At 36.4% G+C, this 21,024-nt stretch overlaps 1 protein-coding gene across 6 annotated transcripts in view; it reads left to right on the plus strand.

Annotated features, from left to right (window-relative positions):
- The window catches only part of TAB3 (TGF-beta activated kinase 1 (MAP3K7) binding protein 3), a 44,672-nt gene that overhangs the window by 1,304 nt on the left and 22,344 nt on the right, over nt 1-21,024 (plus strand). The gene's annotated exons all lie outside the window — the stretch shown is intronic.

Here is a 21,024-nt window from a genome sequence, read left to right on the forward strand (position 1 = left end):
TGGTAACTACTTTGAAGATGCTGTTAGTAGTCTATTAATACCTTTATAGCTAATGAATACAGTAAATACTAGATAAATAAAGAAATTAGCTAAAAAGATAGCTATTTGTAATGCTTTTATAATTGCTTTTATACTAACTATATCTCAAAATTTTTCAGCTTGATGTTGTACAGTAGCTTTCCTTTTCCCCTCTTCCATTCTAAATAAATATTGAGAGTGGATAGGCCAACCCATCCTGCTGATGTATTGATAGGTGTCTGTTATTTTTAGTGCTGGTGTTCACTGTTACAAAATTGAGTAGTAATTATTTGTTTATAGGCTTATGTTCTGTAACAGGTCCACTTGACCAGTTCTGTTTTCAGAGGGCTTAGTATAAAAGAACTCTTAAAACTTACAGGTAAAGCCTGCATGGTCAAAGATCAGTGTCAGTTCTGATAGCTTTAATTTTGTTTTCCAGATCTGTAAGAAGAGCACTACTTTCTTCTGCCCCTTGTTAAGTATATGTTCAGTTAACATATTTAATGTAAAAAGAAGAAATGTTAAATTCATTTCCTCTCAGTAGAGAGAGAGGAACAAGATTCTTAAAAATAAAGTATTTCACAACATTTGTTAAAGCCTGCCCTTTGTCCTGTCTTGTGAATGGTGTCAGTTGATAGCAGCAATCTGAAGAATGCTGTAACAGCCTGTATTAATGTATATGTAGACTGTCTCAGTTCATCCATAAAATTAATAATGTATCAAATTTTACACACACTAGTAAAGGATAATAAAATCAGCATTTAAGTCTGCCTTTAATCTTAAATCTGTTGGTTTCGGTACAGTGAGTTGGATAAGTGTGGTGGATGCATATTATGAAACTATACTTTTATGGTGTATTTTTATCTGGCTTGGGTCATAACCTTTACTATAAGTGATTGCAGATAAATGTAAAGAGGGTGTTGTGAGATCTGTGTCCATTCTTTCTTGTTGTCTCGATTTCATCGAGGCTCCTTTTTCCTTCCATTAGTCGTCATCTTGAGGAAGACAAGATAAATTGAATAGGTGTTGTGAAAGCGTGTTGTCTTTTCCACCCAGCTTTGGTGATATGTCTGTGCTGATATCTGTCTGTTCAGTTGCAGAGGAGTAATGGTAAATGGTAATCCTGATGGTAAAGGATTCCATTGAAGTCATCCAAGAGAATATATTAGCATGATTCTTAAGGTTATCCAGTAATAGCTTGTCTCTTTCTGTCCCCTCTCAAAAATTTTGTAGTGCTTAAATGAAGTTAAGTTTTTGGTTGTGCTGGTCTGTAGACGCTTTCTCCTGACTTTAATCCCATGATGATTCATGTTGTCTGTATTTTTAAATAGCATAAGTAGCCTCAAAGTATGACCGGCAAAAGTATTCTTCATTAGGCTCAGAGTTACATGTGATATACTGCAGTACATAATAAATAGGAAACTTAAGAAGGTGTTTTATTGAGCTTTTTTCTAAGAACTCTATCTTCAAGTGAGATGATAGTTCAAATCTTTACTTCTACAGCTGCAATGTTTTAGCAAAATCACTACCAATACAAGCAAAACCCTTTGATTTACTTTTTTGACACCAGAGATATTTTAGTGATGATCCAAACATTGGGTAAATGATCAAATCTAGTAAATTTTGGATAATGTCAAGTCTATCATGTATGTTTATTCATCCCACTCAACTTTGGTATGCAACATTTTGCTCTAGGAGCGTCTGTATGATGCTGCTCTTTGCACTGCTGTGAGCTGAAGTAGGTACAGTGCCTGGTGTGTATGTATCTATGTGTGCGCATATAAATGGAAGTAAAGGTGTTTGCAGTGAGAGAGTTATTTTTGTTATATGGTACATTTAAAAGGCAGGTGACAAATGGAGAGTGAAACTAAGAGAATTTATACAAAGCCTCAAACTTTCTCATAAGCACCTTTCAGACTACTTTTGAATGCAAGTGTTTCAAGGTACGAGGGTAGAAATATCTGTGACTTGTGTTTTGCAATATTTTTTCCTGTCCCTGTTACTGTCTTTACTCAAACAGAAAAATAAAGCTAAACTGGAAATTGGTGGTGCTGCCTAATGCAGTAAATTGATATTAGGGTATTACTTTCAAATCCCTGCCAAACTTTTCTGGTGCAAGTTGGAGCTATCCTTCAGTTATCTATATAATGTAAATTTTGTGTAGACTGTTATTTCTGTATGGGCGTAGTAGACTAAAATATTGTCTGAAGGGTGGTGTTAGTTGTCTTGTTCTTGTGAAAGACCAGGAATCGTTTTGTTGAGATTGAATGTGTGGTGATGCTATGGTGCCAATTCGCATGTTTGAAGTGTTCTTTCTAAATGGAAAGATAAGCGTTTTGAAATACTTGTTTAGACTCATGTATGCAAATGTTGAAGGTGTTGGTTGAAAACATTTCCAGAACAGGTTCTTGTACTCTGCCAAACCTTAAAGTATCAAAGTTGTCCTTTGATAGGCTTTCAAATTGTGAATATGCTAGCAATACTATGCAAATTTGTCTCTCCAGCTTCAGATAAATGATGTTAAGTCCGAGCCGACAGTGTAGATGGTTCTGTGGTATTGAATATCCATTCTGAGTGTATCTTATTCTGTATAAGGTAGATAGTTGGTCAGCAACTTCTGTGCTGTGTCAGTCAGTGCTTAAAAGATGGCACTGTGGTATTAGTATCCAGGAGACTCATGTGCACAACTACCAGAAAAAACATCACTGAAGCCTTTGTATTGACATGAGAAGCAGAGATACATCTGGCAAAATTCAGTGTGTAATAAGATGGTGAGACAAAGTTACAATGTTGCTAGTATACCATACAGATCAAGATGGGCAGCTAGTTCTTAATATTTGTTTTCTTTCTTGTTGTTCTTCTCTCTTTGAAGATTAATTATACAAGCTAGATCATGCTGTGTGTGTGTGTGTCTCAGTTTAATGTCAGAGTGGAACTAACATTTCAATACTCACACACCCCATTGATTACTACGTTGAATGTTTCTCCCCCTTCAAGTACTGTTTCATAATAGCCAGCATAGCACTATGGTTTGAAGTGAAAAATGTCATCTCTGTTCAGGTTATATACAGCTTTGTCTTAAGAAACATTAGTTCTTGAATTCCAGGTGGGTTTTATTTTATTCAGGGCCTGAATTTAAAGTAGTGGTATTTTAAAAGCATCTTCAATGTATTACCAGGTTTTGTCCTAACCTAGCTCTATTGTAAGGAAAACTACTTCTCCTTTTGCTCTTTTCAGAGGATTGTATAAAGCAAGATGGCTTCGTAAGCAAACAGTAAAGCTACAGAATAAAGGTTGTTCTGCTATAGTAGTGTTCAGTAACCTGACTGTCACAGCTTAAGTATAGATGTTTTCCTACCTGCATATGGGCTTGCTCGTGGATCATTAAGAATGTTTTCTTAAAAACGCCTTTCAGCAGATTATGTTCAGTCATTTTCCACACTCAGTACTCTTTAATGAAATACTTGTTTTCAAATGAAATTGTATATTCACTAAAGTGTATATTAATTTGAAAAGTGGATCAATTGCTGTGAAGTCACGGTTGATCTAGGGATACTTTTAGAAAAAAATTCTAATACTATCAGTATTTGTCTTGGATGTTATGGCAGAAAAAAATTGGATACTTTTCTAAAATGTATTCAGTGTTGACTGTTTCTTTTTATCAGATTTGGTAACAAGATCCACAGCAGTGCTAGTATTTTAATCTCATTGCAGCTTTAAGCTTTTATTTTTCCCTTCCATGGTTATGTTCTAATGTAATTTGTCCTGAAGTCTCATCTGTTTGAACAATTCGTACTGGTTTACAGTGTCACAACTTACTGAAAATAGCTGGCGAAAGGCTTGTTTTGTTCTATGTATGTCATAGCATTTGTCACATTGGTATAAATCCTCAAGTATAATTCTTTTTTTTCTGTGGGGAGTTTGTATACGTTGGCTTAACTCAAGCTGTGGACATTTATTCCTAGCACTTGAAAGTGTTATGGATTTGTTTTCTTCTTTGTTTTTTGGTGTTGGGCATGGGATCAATAATAGTTCAGAGCAAGTAGAGGGGGTTGTTGGTTTTTGTTGTTTGTTTGGTTTTTTAACCTGGATGTTGTGAAAGTTCTGAAAGGAATGTAAAATTTGGCTTTCGTGTTGATGTTCTTGAAGATCAGCTTGCAGAAGTAGTAAGCCAGGCACTAGGTGTTTTGTGGAGCATTGCTGTTGAAATGTATGTGCCTTTCTTTCCTGAAATTCTTAAGATTATCTTGGTGGAATAGTAATTCTCACTGTCATGCTGCTAATCTCAGATCAAAAATGACATGTCCAGATAAGACAAAGTGTTAATTTGGTACAATTTCACTCTGTTGCTTCATATTTTCTCAAAAAAAAGTTAATAGGATAAATTTCTACATCAAATATCATCTTTCTTCCCACTGCTGACTTGAAGGCGGTAAAAACTTTTATTGTTTTCTGGGTAATTCTACTGAAATGCCACTATATGTCCTTTCCTGGTACAAATCAAGTTTTTGCTGCTAGGTGATCTGATAGTGTGCAAATGTGACTTTAGTAATCATGGAATTGCCGAGTAAGTGTTGTAACTGAACTCATAACACTTACATGAAATTATATTTTAAAAGAGACATTTTTGTCGGTGCTTTTGTAAATTAGCATGGGTTTTGCAACTCATGAGTGATTTTCAAATGGACAGCATGGGGTACCAGTTATTTTAGTCTGCGTCTCTGCTTCATTTCCTGCTCTTAGGACAGCATTGTGAAAATGTAGTTATAGAAGTTTGCTTGCTGTTCCTTCTTCATGAACATCAGTGTTTTATGCAGGTATTTCAAAACAAATCTCAGTTGGTCTGCAAATGCTTCGTGTTGTGAGCTTATAAGCTTTTTGAATAACTGTTAAAGATGATGTATGCGGTTTCGTACTTTCCCTTGCTTCTCTATTGAAGGTGTTAGTCTTAGCTGTGTACTGCTTTCAGTAGCAGGTAGTGACAGTGAGATAAGTCGCTGTTCACATCCAGCTTCCTTCTGTGTTGGTTTGAGCTTATTAGCATTTTTTGTAACAAACATATTATTTTACTATTGTTTTCTTGGAATATCCAGTTTAAAGGAAGAGGGGACAGAAGGGGAAAGCAGTTTCTACTATATCTGTTGCAGTGGAATTAAGTTTATAAATGGCAGAATGTAGACCCTCTTAAATGAAATCTGCCTCTGTGGTTTTGAAGCCCTTTCTCTAGATACAGCAAATGCTTCTTTTGCTCTAAAGAAAGTTCCAAGTCAAGTAAATGTTCTACCTGCCAATCCTTTTCCAGATTTGGGAGTTGAGGTGAATGAGGCTGAAGGTAGCCTTAGGCCTAAGAGACCTAAGTAAGATCAGCTTTTTTTGATTTGTCTTTAGAAATGATCTTCTACTGTATTAAAAAAAAAAAGAGAGAGAGAAAAAGGGTCAAAAAGTCACCAAAGTGTTGAAATAGAGTTCCTTCATGTAGAAGTAAAGGGTCTGTGAGAGGGAGATGAATTAGTGGCTTCTGTAGAGCACAACTTTAAGTTTTCTAAAGACAAGAAAGAAACTACCCTCAGCAACTCTGTACAGCAGGTCTTGATGTTTTTAGTACCATTACGTGGATGACATCTTCCTATAGTAATGCAGACATTGAGGGGTCTTCACTGATCTTTCCTGTTGTTACTCAGCAAGGCCCTAGTACCAACAACACAGACATTGCTGGTACTGTGACAAACAGTACTTCTATTTCTGGAGGAACACCCAGTCACTTGAAAGCTGCTTTTCCCTAACTGAGACCACTTTCTGTAAAAGTTGTAACAAAAATGCATGACAGGTCTCCTAAGAGCATATGTTACCCAAGATGCGATCAGGGCACAGAGGCAGCAGCTTGTGTTGTTTGGTTCTTAGCTATACAGTTCGATTCTGGGCTCTTAATTTTCAGAAGTCCTGGTGCAGTTTGTTCTCATGTAGATCTGTTAGTGAGAGGTCGAAACACAGCATTAGTGGACAGGTGGCTTCAGTCTGATGGAGGATTCCCCTCCTAGAAACAACAGAAAAGATGAGGGAAGAGCTCCTACTTCTCTCACCTTTTAAGGAATCCATATCTTCTCAAAGAGAAAATTCTGCTTACTCTTCTGCTGGTCGGGGGAGGTGGGGACAACTTTTTATTGCCAGTCTTGGACTCACTGAAGCAGTCCCTGTGGCGCTTGCTGTTCACGGACTTGATATATGGACTTTACACTCTAAGAACTGGATGAAGGGGAAGTGGTGTTGGGGAACTGGCAGGAAAGGATCAGAAGTTGTTTGGCTATTCTTCTGTGAATTCAGTTTAAAAAACCCCACAAAACCAAACAACAAAAAAACCAGTCCTTTTCTGGTTGTTTTTTCCTCCCCATTGATTCCTATTAAAATCTACATCATAGATCATTTTAGTCCACCTTTCTGTAAAGAAATCTAAAGAATTATCTTAATGTCTCTTGTTTTTTGAAAGGTCCAAAAGGTGAGGGTTTCATAAGTACTTAGAGTGCTAGAAGAAGAGGAAAAAAAAAAGTTTTAAGTATTTTTCTTTGATTTATAGTCTTTGATTCAGGAGGGAAAACAGTAGTTATGACATTAACATTTTAGTATCTCTTGTTCTTGTGTTTTTATTATGTGATAGAACACAGATTCCAGAAAGTACAGGCATGTCTTACAGTAAAAGTTGTGCTCTCATGACAGTGGCAAACCTGCTTTGGGGCTACTCCGAATAAATTTGCCTGAGCGTAATCATTGGTCTACTGTATCCACTTGCCCATTCATGGCATATTTTAGTTTAAGCTTTGTTAGTGGTAGTTTATAGTAAAGGTTACTGATATTTTGAATTAGTTCCTAAATGCTGCTTTCTGAACTGAGCATGTTTATATACTTTTTTTGCCACTGTTGGTTGTATTGCCATCAGAAATCAGTTATGATGACTGCCATGTGCTTATGTAAGCTATGCTAATTTTTAAATTAAACTAATTATGGTACAGGCTATTTAGTCTGTTCAGAAAATGAAAACTCTACATGCTTAGGAGGAATGCATTTAGACTTGCGTAGAACTTTCCTTTTTCTGCTTTCCCGGAGTCTTTTTTGTTGTTGTTGTTGGCTTTTTTTTGTTTTACTGCAGTTAGTTTTGGGGGGAGTTTTGTTTGTTTGGTTTGTTCTCCCAGCAAGTGTATTGTATACTTAAACTTGTAGGATAAGTTATTTTTGTGTAGAGTAGAATTTGTGAATTATGTAAACATGTTACATAATCATAAATGATCTGAATTTTTATTAAACTATAAGAAATGTCAAGCGATCAGAAAAACTTGATGTTTTGGATTATTTGTTCATGCATAGCGATGATCCCATGTCATGTAGTATGAACATCTTAGTTGCTTGTTTACCTGATAGTATGTATAGCATGACAGAATGCTAGTAGAAGACTATCCAGTAGACAGGTATTTTACAAAAACTTGCTGGATTTTTTGCAATATTCAGAAGAATTGTGGTGGTTATTTCAGGAATGCATTCTTAAAAAGCAGTAAAATAGTTGGATTGCAATTGTATTAAACAGTATTTAACTAGGGTTCCTTTAACGGTTAATTACATTGCTAGCTATGAAAAAAAAGAATGCTTAAATATTAAATGACTTTACTAAGGTGTAAACCTCAAGATTGAATTATAATAGGTTGTTATTATTATGCATATATTTGAGTACATATAATTTGTGTTCTTGTTATGAAGTAAGTTACAGGTAGTCAAAGATGAGTAACTTCTGAATATATTAATGTAATTGTAAAACTTTCTGCTGAATAACTTTTCAGGAGGGATCTCTGAGGATTGCAAACTTCTTTTTAGGTGTTTGATTTAATTCTTTTGGAAGACACTGGATGAAACTTGTATCACTTCTATGCATCTCGTATTAAATACTAGTATTTTTTGAGCACAATATAGGTATTTTGCATAGTTTGCCCTGCTGTTTAGCTTATTTTCTCTGTTCTGTGATTCTTCTTCTTGGCTAATCCCTGAAATTCATTCACAACTAATCTGGACTGATAGCTTTGGTTTTTCTGTGGTCGAGGCGAAGAACTCTTCCTGATTCTTCCAAATAGAAAATGGAGGACTCAGAAAGGCAGGTTTTCAGGGAACTTGGGAACAATCAGCCCCTCTCCAAGGTTTAGGTTCCTGGCTTGCTTGAATGTAATCATCTGGATTTCACAGGGATACTGGTTGTTCTGTCATTTAACCTTGAGAATAAGACTTTTAGAAATGTTATCTGGTTTTCTTCAGTGTCTAAAACACTAAGTATGACTAACTAGATATATTGGTTGCAACCAGAACTATTGATTGCATAGTTGGTTGCAACTATGAGGTGGCTGTGTGTCCCAGAAGGAAATCTGCTAAATGGAATCAAAGATTTATTACTTGGACTGCTTTCATAATGGAATAGTCTAATTTGTAATAGTATTTTCTGTGTTACCTAAAGGGAGAATCTGCTTTTGGGATCTTTGTGGTGAGATCTCATCATGACCATTTTGACCTAACACTTCTCTCTCTCACCCCTGGCTGCCTGCTTCTGTCTCAATGTTTTGTATCTGATTAGGACACAAGGTTTCATGGGGTTTTGAGGTGAATCAGGGAGCTGATCCAGACTGAACTAGTATTTAGGGTTTGTAAATCAAAGTTCAGCTTTAATATGTTTAGTTTGCCATTTGGACCCTAAAGATTTGTGCTAGTGCATTGGGAGGAGCAAGCATTCAAAGGAAAGGAGAAGCAAATTCTTTTTTCAGAATTATTGTACTTTTGCTGATTTAAAGTGATTATGAAACAGTCAGATGAGACTTCCTATGTGATAGTTTTCTCTTGTGGAAACATCCAGAGTTTATACTATAGCTAAGCATTTTATGCTGATAAATACTTCCCTGGACAAAGATTTTTTTTCCTCCAAAACTTATTTCCTGAAGTTAAGGGGGTTTTGAGCCTAATGCTCAGTTTTTTCAATTTTTAAAGTTTTTCAGAGTTCAACAACAATAGCAAAACACTTCCTCTTTTTCTGGGATTGCTGTTGTTTGTTTGGTGTTCTCAGTTGTGACACTGTATGCTGGAGAAAAAAAGGATGGACTTGGATATTCAGTATTTCTTTTCCCTTATAACTGCCTATTTCTGTGTCTCTGCACAGAAGGGAAGTAGACTGCAGCCCTACGCTCCCTGTTAAAAAAAGTTTGTAAGAAGCCTGGTATTTGGTGTAGTTATGTTTGTAGGTTTTGGTGGGTTGTTTGTTTTTTTTTTCCTTCTGTTAATTATTTTGCACTTCTGATGTTTAAGAATTTATTTTCTTCTCCCTTTTTTCTGGAAATAGCATTCAATAGCACCTTAATCAGAAGTTCTAATATTACAGAATTTACTAGTAATTTAAGTCTTTCTGCTGACTCCCAGACTAGCCTAGATTACGTCTATTCTATTATATACTCTTCTCTAAAGAGACATATTTGTTAACACTAGTAATTTAAAAACTGACTTAAAATGTAAATTACATTTGAAAGTTCCATTTTATTTAGGTAAACACAGTTGTATGAACAATTCTGTAAATTGGAAATATGTCATTTTGAATTCTAGTAATTAGATTTCCTTTAATTCTTTGGCTTTTATTTGAAAGTAATAATTTGAATTTTAAAAGTTGCTTTTTGTAATAAATTATTAAAAAATCTCACCCTGCATACAATCTAAGCATGCTTGTTATGATTCTTTCATGATGGTGTTCAGTTATTGACAAGTTTGGTGTACATAGTGAATACTTTGATGTAAATAAGTAGATAGTCAATACTGCAGTGTTTGAACTTGTAGCTTAAATGTATGCCTGTTTTTCTTTGTGCAGTTTCTGTTTATTCTGGAATCAGTTCAGTTGATTTGAGCATGTATAACTACATGAAGAATGTCTTTACTCTTAGGCATGCTTGGAAGTTTGTTTATTATAAAGGCAGTATCTCATTAGAAGAGTATTTTGTCTGTGTCCAGTTAATTTACTTTTCAAATATGTAGAAAGTTGCTTTTCTGATCAAAGTGAATGGTTGGGTGTGGAAACCTGACAAATTACCAAAGTAGTAGGGATCCTGTATTTGAGCGAGTATGTACAGAGTTGAATGTACATTTGCTTTTACAAGTGTTCAAATTTGTGTGAAATTTATTTTAATTAACTTGACAATTAGACAAAATATGTAATAAGATAGTTGAACTAAGAGTAACTCCACAGGTTAAACTGTTTACGCAATAATGGAGAATTAGTGGGCCTCGAGTATGCAAGGTCTTGTGTATAGCCTGAATGGAGCCTAGTAATCCTTGGCAGAAAAGTTTGCTAAAATACTACTACTATGTAAATCTGGTAACTGGGGATTCTTTTGATTGTGGTTCTCAGGTAAATAATGTTTGGAAAAAGATTCTATTCTTTTTTAGCCAAGAAAAACCCCAAACTTTAAACAGTACTTAATTTGGTTTACTATAATGGAAAACTGGTGATGTGAAATAGTCATTAAGGTAAGAGTCAAAGACTTTTGTATTATAAGGGGTTTTTAAAAGGTAAATTATCTTTGTTTTTCAAATGTGATGCCAAATCAAAGGAAGAGGCATCTATGGAGGTATCTAAATACTTAACTTGCATATTTCTCCAGCAATGGGAAGGAGCAAGAGAATCTGCATATGATGTATAGTCTAACTTAACAGGTCTGTTACAGCATTGCTTAGCTCATCTGGCCATTCAGGTATCCAAACCCAAGTTTTAAGTACACAGTCCTGTTTAGCAGAATTATTCTTAAGATGTGCTTATTTGTAGCATTTTAGAAGTATGTTTATATCTAGTTTTCAGATAGGTTTGCATTCTGTTTCAAAATAAAATAATAGTGTTTTGTTGTCTGGAAGCGTAGCATTGCTTTCTGTCCTGTAGGGAAAGAACGACATGGAGAACAAAACAGATACCACTCTGAATAAGGCTTGTGCTTAAGGAGCACTATAAATGTCAAAGATTTTCAGCTCCTTCCCTCTCCGCACTCTCTTCTAAAAGCAGAGAAAACCCGAAGCTACACTTGAGTCCAGGTCACGCAAATGCTTAGAGCTGTGATATGTTTGTGTTTAACGCTTGCGAGAATTCTGAAGAAATCACTGGGCTCTTTGGTTAAGCAGAGGGTGTGACTACTTAAGCTATGATTTCAGAATCAAGGCATCAGATTACAATGTTATTTTCATGTATTTTTGCTTTCAACTGCTTTTTTGGTTCTGAAATGTACAAATCTGTCACTTTGTGCTGCTTGTGTCTAGAGCAGACACTATCTGTCAGTTATTGGCCTCGGGGGAATACTCTGGTGGCAGTACGTTTGGCTGGCAGGGGGATGACTGCAAATTATTTTAAACTTTAGATTTTTCTGCTGTCTAACCTCCTGTTGTATACAAGACTGCATTTGATTTGCGGGGAGGTACATGACCTTGATTTTTTCCCTTTGTGTTCTCAGCAAGTGATGCTCTTCTAAGAGTCCAGGGAGTTAGACCAAAAGACCTGTATTTCAGATTGAAATTCTTAGTGTCTAAATGAAAAGCTGGGCATGCTCCATATTGTTACTTTCTACAAAACAAATGGACACTGCCACTTCTTAACAGTAAAGAAATTGGGAGATTGGTTAAAGGACTAACTTAAGACCACATCTCCTCCTTTGCTGCAGCATCTAAGCAAAGAAACCACTGTACCACATCAGGTGAAAGAAGGACTTGAAGGTTCTTGTAGCTTGCATCTGCAACCACTCAAACTATTGGATGGATATCTGTTGCACTCTTCCATTCTTGTGAAGGTGAATAGCACTGAGCACAGCACAAATACTAGGGCAATTTTAGTGTAGTGCAAAGAATGTTTCAAGCAGTTCTGTTGCTACTGCTTTACCAAGTTATCCACAAGAGCCCATATATCCCATAAGAATGGAGAGGTCTGTTAAAACAAAAAAGGACAGTGCTTTTGGAGGATGCACCTACCTTGAGCTGCTGGACAGTATCTTCTTGTTTTAGAGAAGTGAAATAATCCAAACCTCTTTAAGAGTAGAATGAGTTAGTAACTATTTTAAGTTGAAGCTGTCTTTGAGCCCTATTTTTTTTCTTCTTCTTCTTCTGAAGCAGGATTATGAGGATAGCTTCCGAAAAGGGAAATGAAATCAGAGCAGTTTATCCTACCAACCTTAACGGAGTGCAGTAGGGCAGATAGTGTGGAAATGATCTGGCTTTAGAGAGATGGTGATTGCCTTAAGTGTTTAACATGCGTGTTTAATTTACATTTGGAAGAATATTTGTCATATAGAATAAAAGTAAGGTATTTTAAAAACTGAAATTGTGAGTACAGACTTTTGGGTGAAATGCTTTGAAAAGCCAAATACTACTTATTCCTGAAAGTTTCAGAAAGTGTGCTTCATTCATTTTGTCTCGTATTCAGATTTATACCTATTTTTTTTCTGTAGCTGTACCTGATGAAAGTGAAATTTGCTCGTCACTTCACCATCAGACAGCCATGCAGTGTCAACTGTGTAAAGACTGGCTAGTAGTAAAGGACCTCTTTCCCTTTAATTTTTATACTGTAAGCCTGATTTTATAAAGCCACAGAGTTGTTTAACATCTTTCTGCTGTAGCTTGTGATCACAGGCTCTGTGAAAGAGGGCTCTAGCTCCATCATCACAAAATTGGTCTTTTTATACTCAGCTGTATGTAAAAAGTCCTGCATGCTCCAGCCAGGAATTGCGTTAATCTCATCACCTGGATCTGAAATTTTCTGGCCTGGTACCAGACCAACAAAAATAAACAAATGTTATGACTGGTGACCTGAATACTGACAACCTGCCTTTGCAGACAATGTCATTGAGTAACCAAGGTGTCAGGACTGCAAACACAGTCCTGACCTACCTTAACCTACCCTTCCTTAACCTACCAAAGTCATGACTGAAAGCCTCCAAGAGAGAGGTAAAGCATGGTCTTTAGAATCAGTTCATGCTGTTATATAGCTATGAGTGACCTATGAGTGACTGTAACTCATAAAGCTTCTAATTTAATGTTAAACTGTTAGAAAAATCAGTTTCCAATCCTGTCCTCTGCCTAGTGCACACAGAAGAGCACAGCAGTTATTTGGCAATGTGAAATGGAAATTAATATCATTTGTGGAAAAGTTTGGTGTTGGTGGCTGCCCTTTTACTGCTGCTATCTGTAGTTTCTCAGCCTGCCCTCTCTGGTGTTAAAACACCTGATTTGGTGCCAGGCTGTCTGTAAGGAAGAGGACACTCTAAAGTTTTTATCAGGTAAAGCTATTGGATACTGTTCAAGTCCTTTTAAGCTGTACAAGAATTTTGGCAGGAATGCATCAGTGCATTTTAGGATGAACAATTGTATTCATATTCTGGTCTTTCCATTATCTGTTTTGGCTTGTCCTATTTCTGGCCTAAGATTATGGAACAAGTGGGTCTGAAATATCTAGACTTCCTCATGGAGATTTGCCATTGAAGCAGTTCCATAGACAGGGCAGCTACAGCTTTATCTGAGTGACCTTATGCTACCAAGGTTTCTCTCTGCCACAGTTATAACGTAGACCTTGCTTACGGAAAGAGGGAAACTCACAGCTTTCCTTCCACCAGACTTTTTTTGTATCCTATTAGTATTTTTATAAAGAAGGCTGAAGCCAGTGCAGAATGAAAACATCTTAAAATGTCTGCATTTGTGCAGTATCGAAGGCACATCTCCCCAGAAAGTCAGTCTGGGGCTAAGCTGAGATAAAATTTTTCATCTTAAAATAATGTTAATAGAAGATGAATGTGGCCTTAAAACAAATAATGTTGCAGAACCAAAAATCTAATTTTAAGGCACTCTTTCCTCTCTGCCCCCAAAAGCAAAAGAAAAAAAAAAGAGAAAAGCTCAATCAAGGGTTTATACAGCATCTGTATATATACATATATATAGCTACCTACACATACGTGTGTATGTATATATGTTGTTGGTACATGATGGTTTTATTTTTAAGTATCTTTTCTGTTCTGCTAGGAAATTGGATACAGCAACTCCCCAACTATGGCATACACTCAAGCATCTATAGAGGAACGCATATGATTATAGATCACCTCAATGTATTAATATGTTATAATTATATTGGAATAAACATATATAGATAAAATAAATACAATTAATATGATGTTATGTGTAACCTCTTAATATGACCTCTTTTTGTGATGCCTTTATGGGTGGGTATTCATGCAAAGACTTGTCAGAAGATATCCCAGAATAGGCAAGGTTCGTGTTACAGTTCTTTATCTTAACAAATTCTCCTGGAATGATAGAAAAGACCGGCAAGTTGCATAACTTGTCCACCGTATTTTATAGCAATTAGTCATGTCAAAGAAATTTATGCAGTCAGGCCACCAGAGCTTAATTCAAAACTTCCAAAGTGGAAGTTGATGTTTCTGATGTGTAGGGAGTATGTGGTTCGTATTTCTCTGTACTGTTGATAGTCTTTTGCATTGCTCTATATTGACTCCTGTCTGTTCCTTGTTTTTTCTGTCTACTCTCTCCTTATTTCTGTCTTATTTTTTGTTCCTGTTTATATGTGCCTGTCCACTTCCCTTCTCTGTTTCCTCTGTGTAGAGTCATATCCTCCATTAGTATGTGTTTGCTGGAGATCCTGAAATGAGGTTTTCTCATCCGCTCACTCAACTCCATTTCTTTCTAATCTAGGGTTTTTCTTCTAGTTTAAGGTGGCCAAAGTGAGGAGAGGCTAGTAGTAGTCAGGCCAGAAACAGTGTGCATAGGTGTTTGTGCTTCCCAGTACGATTTTTTTTTCTTTCTCAACTGGTCATCTTGGGTATAAGAGTTGTAGTGGATATAGTATGCAGGTAGTCTTTGCAATAGATGTTGCTTTTTGCGCTGTTGTCAGTTATATTGGCCGCTAATAAACTTACACAGGTCATTTAAATTGAAACTAATGCTCGTTAGTATCTCCTTTTATCTCTGCAAAAAAATGAATACTTCTTTACAGGTATAAATATGCTTTGCAGTAATTTTCTTATTGATGCAGAATGTGAAAGTTTAAGACTGTGTTACAGAAATTGTCTGTATCCTATCCTGTAACGCTCTTCCATATATGCAGTTATCAACAAAACAGAAATCTTTGATTCAGTCAGTGTATTCAATCCAGAGTATTTTCAAGGTTTGTCATATGAAAACTCATCAGAGACTTAACAGAGGAATCATACGAATCTGGTTATTTTTAACTGTGGTTTACAACACTATTACTGTTAGCCATCACAAAAGTCTGTCAGGGATATTTCAGAAGCAGAAAACCTGATCTTTAAACAGTTGATTTAGAACTTTTCTACCTTAAGAATGGCTTAATTCAAATAGTTCAAGTTTTCTTTGGTAGCATAAACAAATTTTATTTTTTAAAGTTTCTGTTGTCATAAATCACTCATCCTATGACTAATTCATAGCATGGTCGACTAAAAGTGAATTTAAATTTTGTAGTTCTTGCACAGCTTCAGCTGACTCTGAGAGGATGGCCAAGCTTTTACTTCACTGTGAAATTGTTTACTGAGCCACCCAAGTAAATCAAATAGCTGGTTAAAAATTCAAATGGTATAGCCCTGAATGCATGAAGTGCAGCTGTGTGCCTTCTATGGAAATATCAACAAGCTCAGATGACTGACGTGATTATGTTGCTTTTACTCTGCAGATGGACAGTAGTTTCTTTCAGGTTTATGGATAGCAATTCATTTTTTAGAGCAAACATTTTTAATAGGGAGAAGCTCAAATCAAAGTGAGAAGGTGAAGAAAAGTGAGGGAGACACTTAGGCTAATTATGTGAATAGCCATTTGAATATGTAACAGTTGATTTATGAGCGTAGTTAACTCTGAAATTTTACAAGTTCTGTGTAGTAAACCAAATGACAATTTGGTTCATATTTTTTAAATTATGACTGTTGTCTTCAGTCTTTTTGAAACTTCCAGCTTCAGTGAATACTTACTGCTCTGAACTCCTGCAAAAGTAAGTACAGTGTTTCATTTTGTGTAATTCTCCTGTGGAAGGTCTCATTGTATTTTGACTAGTGTAAATAAATATATCTTGCAACAAAGCCTGTTCTGAATGTCTTACAAGTGAATTCAAAGCGTAGCAATGAATTCGTGATGTAGGAGCAGGAGCTAATGCTGAGAATCACTTACCTTGTGTAGGAGCTATCAAACATCTCTTAGGCTGGAACAGCGTTAAATTCCTGTTGAGCTGGTTGAGATTCAAACTGGCAACCTGCAGATAACTCTTCCTCCATAGCAATACTCAGAGACATTTCTTCTTTGCAAAATGTTAATCTCACCTCTAAGAAGGAAGCTCACTTTCTGGAACAATTTGTGTATGAATAGTCCAGTATTTTTGCAGTTTGTTAGCGAAGTTTCTCTTTAGTATAAACCTCAGCTTCTAGTAATTGTTAAACCTGGAAATATGAACAGCAGACTGTACTTAAAAAAAAAAAAAAAAAAAGCTGAAGTTTATGATCTATGCATTTGCAGTAGACCTTTTCCCATGCTTCATAGTATATACTCAGTTCATGTTTTCTTGCATCCTTTCTGGCTCATTTTGATTTGTTTTGATATAACAGCCAAAAAAATTTTGTATCATAAAAATGCTTTTAGCAGGGCCAATGCTTAGAGTTTATGAATTGGGAAATCTGACAGTGTGCTTGTTCACTGCAGGTTTTTTTTCCAGCCATAGCCTATATTTCACAAACATTCAGTCAGTAATTGTAGATCATGTGTCCTGATAAGAAAGGCACTTCATCATCCTCATAGCTTTTGGTGCTAACATGATAGTTGTGATATTCTCAGGGTTATCTGTGAAGCATACAAACTCACTTGCGTTTTCAACTTTTAGTTGTAAATTAGTATTCCACAGAACTCTTCAGGAAATTAGTACTTGTTGCATAGTAGCATCATTCCTGAACTATCTCACTGCCTTGAAAACTTACTTCTCTTGTAACTTTATTATGTAGCAAGAGCCGCTTCTAGTTGCTCCTTGGAGTGAGAGAACCATAAATTCCTAATGAAGTATTTACTAGCATCTGATATGGCCTTTCAGTAGATGAGAGGCTTACAAGAAACATGGAGGGAGACTTTTTACCAAGGCCTGTAGTGACAGGATGAGGGGCAATGGTTTTAAACTGAAAGATGGCAGGTTTAGATTGGATATAAGAAAGAAACTTCTTCTGGTGAGGGTGGTGAGACACTGGAACAGGCTGCTCAGAGAAGTGGATGCCCCATCATTAGAAGTGTTCAAGGTCAGGTTGGATGGGGCTTTGAGCAGCCTGATCTAGTTGAAGATGTCCCTGCCCTCGGCAGGGCGGTTGGACTAGATGATCTTTAAAAGTCCCTTCCAACCCAAACCATTCTATGATTCTGTGATCTACTTGGTAGAGGAATTACTGGCCAAGAACGTCTTAGCTACTTGCTAAAATGAGTATCATTGTTCCAGTTAAGTAGTTTTCTCATTATCATTCAGTTTTTAATATCTCCTGGTATAACGTACCATGTAGCTATTAAAAGTAAATTATACTTTGTGGAGATTTGACTTGTATATAGGGTAGAGATGACTTTCACTCCTTTTCTTTTGCTTCCAAGCGGTGGAATAAATAAGGCCTCTTATTGTAAAATACTAGCCCTACCTTAAAGGACAGAAATTTAATTGTGACCACGGCCATAGAATAATGTGTGACTTGGTTTGAAAATGTTAGATCTTTGTAGAACAATACTTCTAACTCCTTTTCTGCCTGGCAACTTTGTATCTCAGTGCCTGATGTTTTATTTTTTTAATCTGTGTAAACACTATAAACTGTTTATATTGTTCCTGTGATGGGTTTTTTTTGTCTTCATCATAGATGGAAGAGGAAAAACAGTAAATAGGTAACACCAGTCCATTTAGATGTTGATGGCTCACAAGGATGACAGACTGTAATGAAAGGGAGAAAAGCACCCAAAGCAAATGCCAAAGCACACAAAGCAGCACAAAATACATGCCTAAGAGGAAATGGTGATTGATTATGATTTTTGAATTTTAGTAACAACCTGTATCATTAACATGCTTGCCCGCAGACAAAACCTTATTATGCTTGAGTCCTATTTCTAGGCAGTGTCAGTGTTGTGCCAAAAATGGATTTCCTCCATCCAGGTTTCTCTTACCTCAGAATTGCATGTTGCTTTTGTGTGATGGAGGCGCACCACATTGTATCACCATATTCCTCATTTATAGAATCTGTGGAAATAGTTTCAAACATAGATAAAACTGTTCATTGCTCAAGTTTAAGCAAATGGGGAAAAAAAAAGAGAGAAGGAATGTCTTCATTGCTTTACACTCCCATTTCATCAATGTGAGATAGTAGTATTCTCATCATACTGGTTTTAATGAATTGCATTCCATTTCGGTACTCCAAGCTGTTCTAGGCCATCAAACGACACATCTGTGTAACTATTGTATGGCTGTGTAACTATTGTATGGCTAAATGGACAGGGATATTGAACCAAGAATTGTCAGGTGAGTTGGTATAACTTTACCATAATATAAGAGACCAATTGGTCAGCAGTAATAGCTTGTCAGCTTTATTTTTAGTTTTATTTTGCTGTATACCTCTTTATTGTGCTTCACATTGCCTTCTTACCATCCAGGAGCTTTATGAATCTGTTTATCATCTTCTATACAAGTGAATGAATGTTCATCTTAAGACAGCTTGCCAAACCATGAAGTTGTGTTTTTAGTGATGTAGCCATTCATTCAGAGCAGTGACAGCAGCATGCTGAGCTCAACTTTAAATATTGATTGCTTTTCTTTTGCTTTGTTGAGCTTCATATGTCTGTCTGAACTGACAAAAAGTCTTTAAATTCTGTTGTACGTCTTTCCTATTCTGTGAAGCAATACAGTCCCAAAGCAGTAGGATGTATCACCCTGTAAATAAAGAAGCTTCTGTAACAAATGGTCATTGTGATTTGTGAGGTAGGAGAGTTGTTCTTAGCTATATGTAATCCTAAAAATTATATTAGCTGGACTGTTGCAGGAAAAAGTAATAGTTGTTTTTTGTCATGCATCATGTTTAAGAAGAGTGAGTGTGTGACTGAAGATGGTTGTGAGGAAAAATTGCTCTGTTGGCACTGTTATAACAGTTTAGTTTCTCATATTTCTGAGATTTTAAGATCTTCCAGCTAGCAAATCTTTATAAAGGTGTCACATTGCCATAAAAGTATTTCCCTTCCTTTGCTGCAAGAGCAATCCAAAGTCTTAGCTGGATTGATGTGAGTGTTCTGACATTTGTGGGATGAGTTGGTTAATTGTTTTTGTTTATTTGAATGGTTAAATAAATGGAAACTTAGTGTACAAAATTGTTCTCTGTATTATTCCCAGTATCAGTATAGTGTGATGACTTTAAACCATTTAGAGTCAGTTTAACATTCTACTGCAGGCACCTTTGAATTTAAGCCAACAGTGGTTCCAGAGGCTGCTCAAGGATTAGAGGTGAGATTACGTGATTGCATCTGCAGCCAGGTCACATGCCAGGCATGTTTACAAGGCTATAATTGGGTGCAGATGCCTATTAAATAGTAGGTATGTGTGGGATGGGATGTTAAAAAATGTGTTTTTGCTTAGTTAATCCTTTGTGTGAAGCAACGCAGTCTGAATCATCATCTTCACATTTCGTGGTTTTATACAAGCTTATTTACAAAAGTGTTGCTATTTAACAGCTTTTCTGCTGTATGCTTGCAGTCACTGTAGGGAGCACCACAGTGATTGTACACCTTAACATCTGCTTGAGTACTGAAGTTGGGATGTGATCATGTAGTAATGTAGACTTTGGTCGAAATCATATTTATTTGTTAAAACTACAGTGTTAGGTAAAAACCAAAAGATATTAATACCTTGTCTAATAAAGTGCTTTCTAAATCTGTCAGCTGAGCTAATTCCCTTCTTGTCTTCTCATGTTTTACTATTGGCATGCAGTGTATGGAGGGTATTCTAGCCTTTGGAAGTGTGTAACCAATGTGTCAACGGAGATGTAGAAGGTATAATCATATCAGTGATAAAGAGCTGGCTGCCTATAATCAGTTGGTCCATCATAGTTTTCAGAAAGAATTTTTGTAGAGAACAGTATTACATGGACTGTGGGGAAGTGACGTGGAGTTTAAAGTACAGTTTCAGTTCTGACCTCTTGCTAGTGGTGTAACCTGAGCTCAGCTGACAGTCAGCTTTCTTGCAGTGCCCCAACCATGTTCTCTAACTCCAGTATTGACAGCACTTGGCAAAAATCTCTATCCTGATTTAGTGCTGTTCATACAAGAACAGCTTCGGTTCTTTTGTTCTAAGCCTGCTTCAGGTGAAGGTGCTGTTTTGTTATGGCTTTAACTGATCAGTTGGTTTACCTGTGCTGAAAAGAGAGAGGTTTTGTTCCTGATCCTGTGTCCCTTTCCCCTTTTTACCTTTTTTTCCCTTTTTTCTTCCTTTCCACAGTGGTGTGATATTCAGTGGGCCATGCATTGTGCAGGGTAAGCTTATTAAGCTAGCAAAAAGGGATTTTTTAAAAAATTTTTTTTAATTGGTTTAGCAGGTTGAGTTAGTTCAGCTGAGTTGACTGGAGTGGGAAGAAAGGTGGAGAAAGCTGTTCAGTTGTGTATGAGTTGTAACTCACTACAACTGATCTCACTGGTTTTTCATGCTGCCTCATATGCACTAAATCTTAGCATCCTTGGGCGACTGTAGCCAAATCTCTAGATGATTCTGGAGGCAGTGGAAGTTTGTCCGCATCTATTCTAGAAGTTAAATTGACATCTGCTCCCTAAGCAGTCCTCACTTACAGGGTAGCTTCATTCAAGAAACTGTAACAAATGTGTGATACACTGAATAGTTTTCATATACATGTATATGTAAATAAAAACTTTGAAATCCTTTCCCAGTAAGACAGTTTCTAGGGACTTAACTTG

This window comes from Ciconia boyciana, chromosome 1 (assembly GCF_034638445.1).
Source record: "Ciconia boyciana chromosome 1, ASM3463844v1, whole genome shotgun sequence".
NCBI lineage: Eukaryota > Metazoa > Chordata > Aves > Ciconiiformes > Ciconiidae > Ciconia > Ciconia boyciana.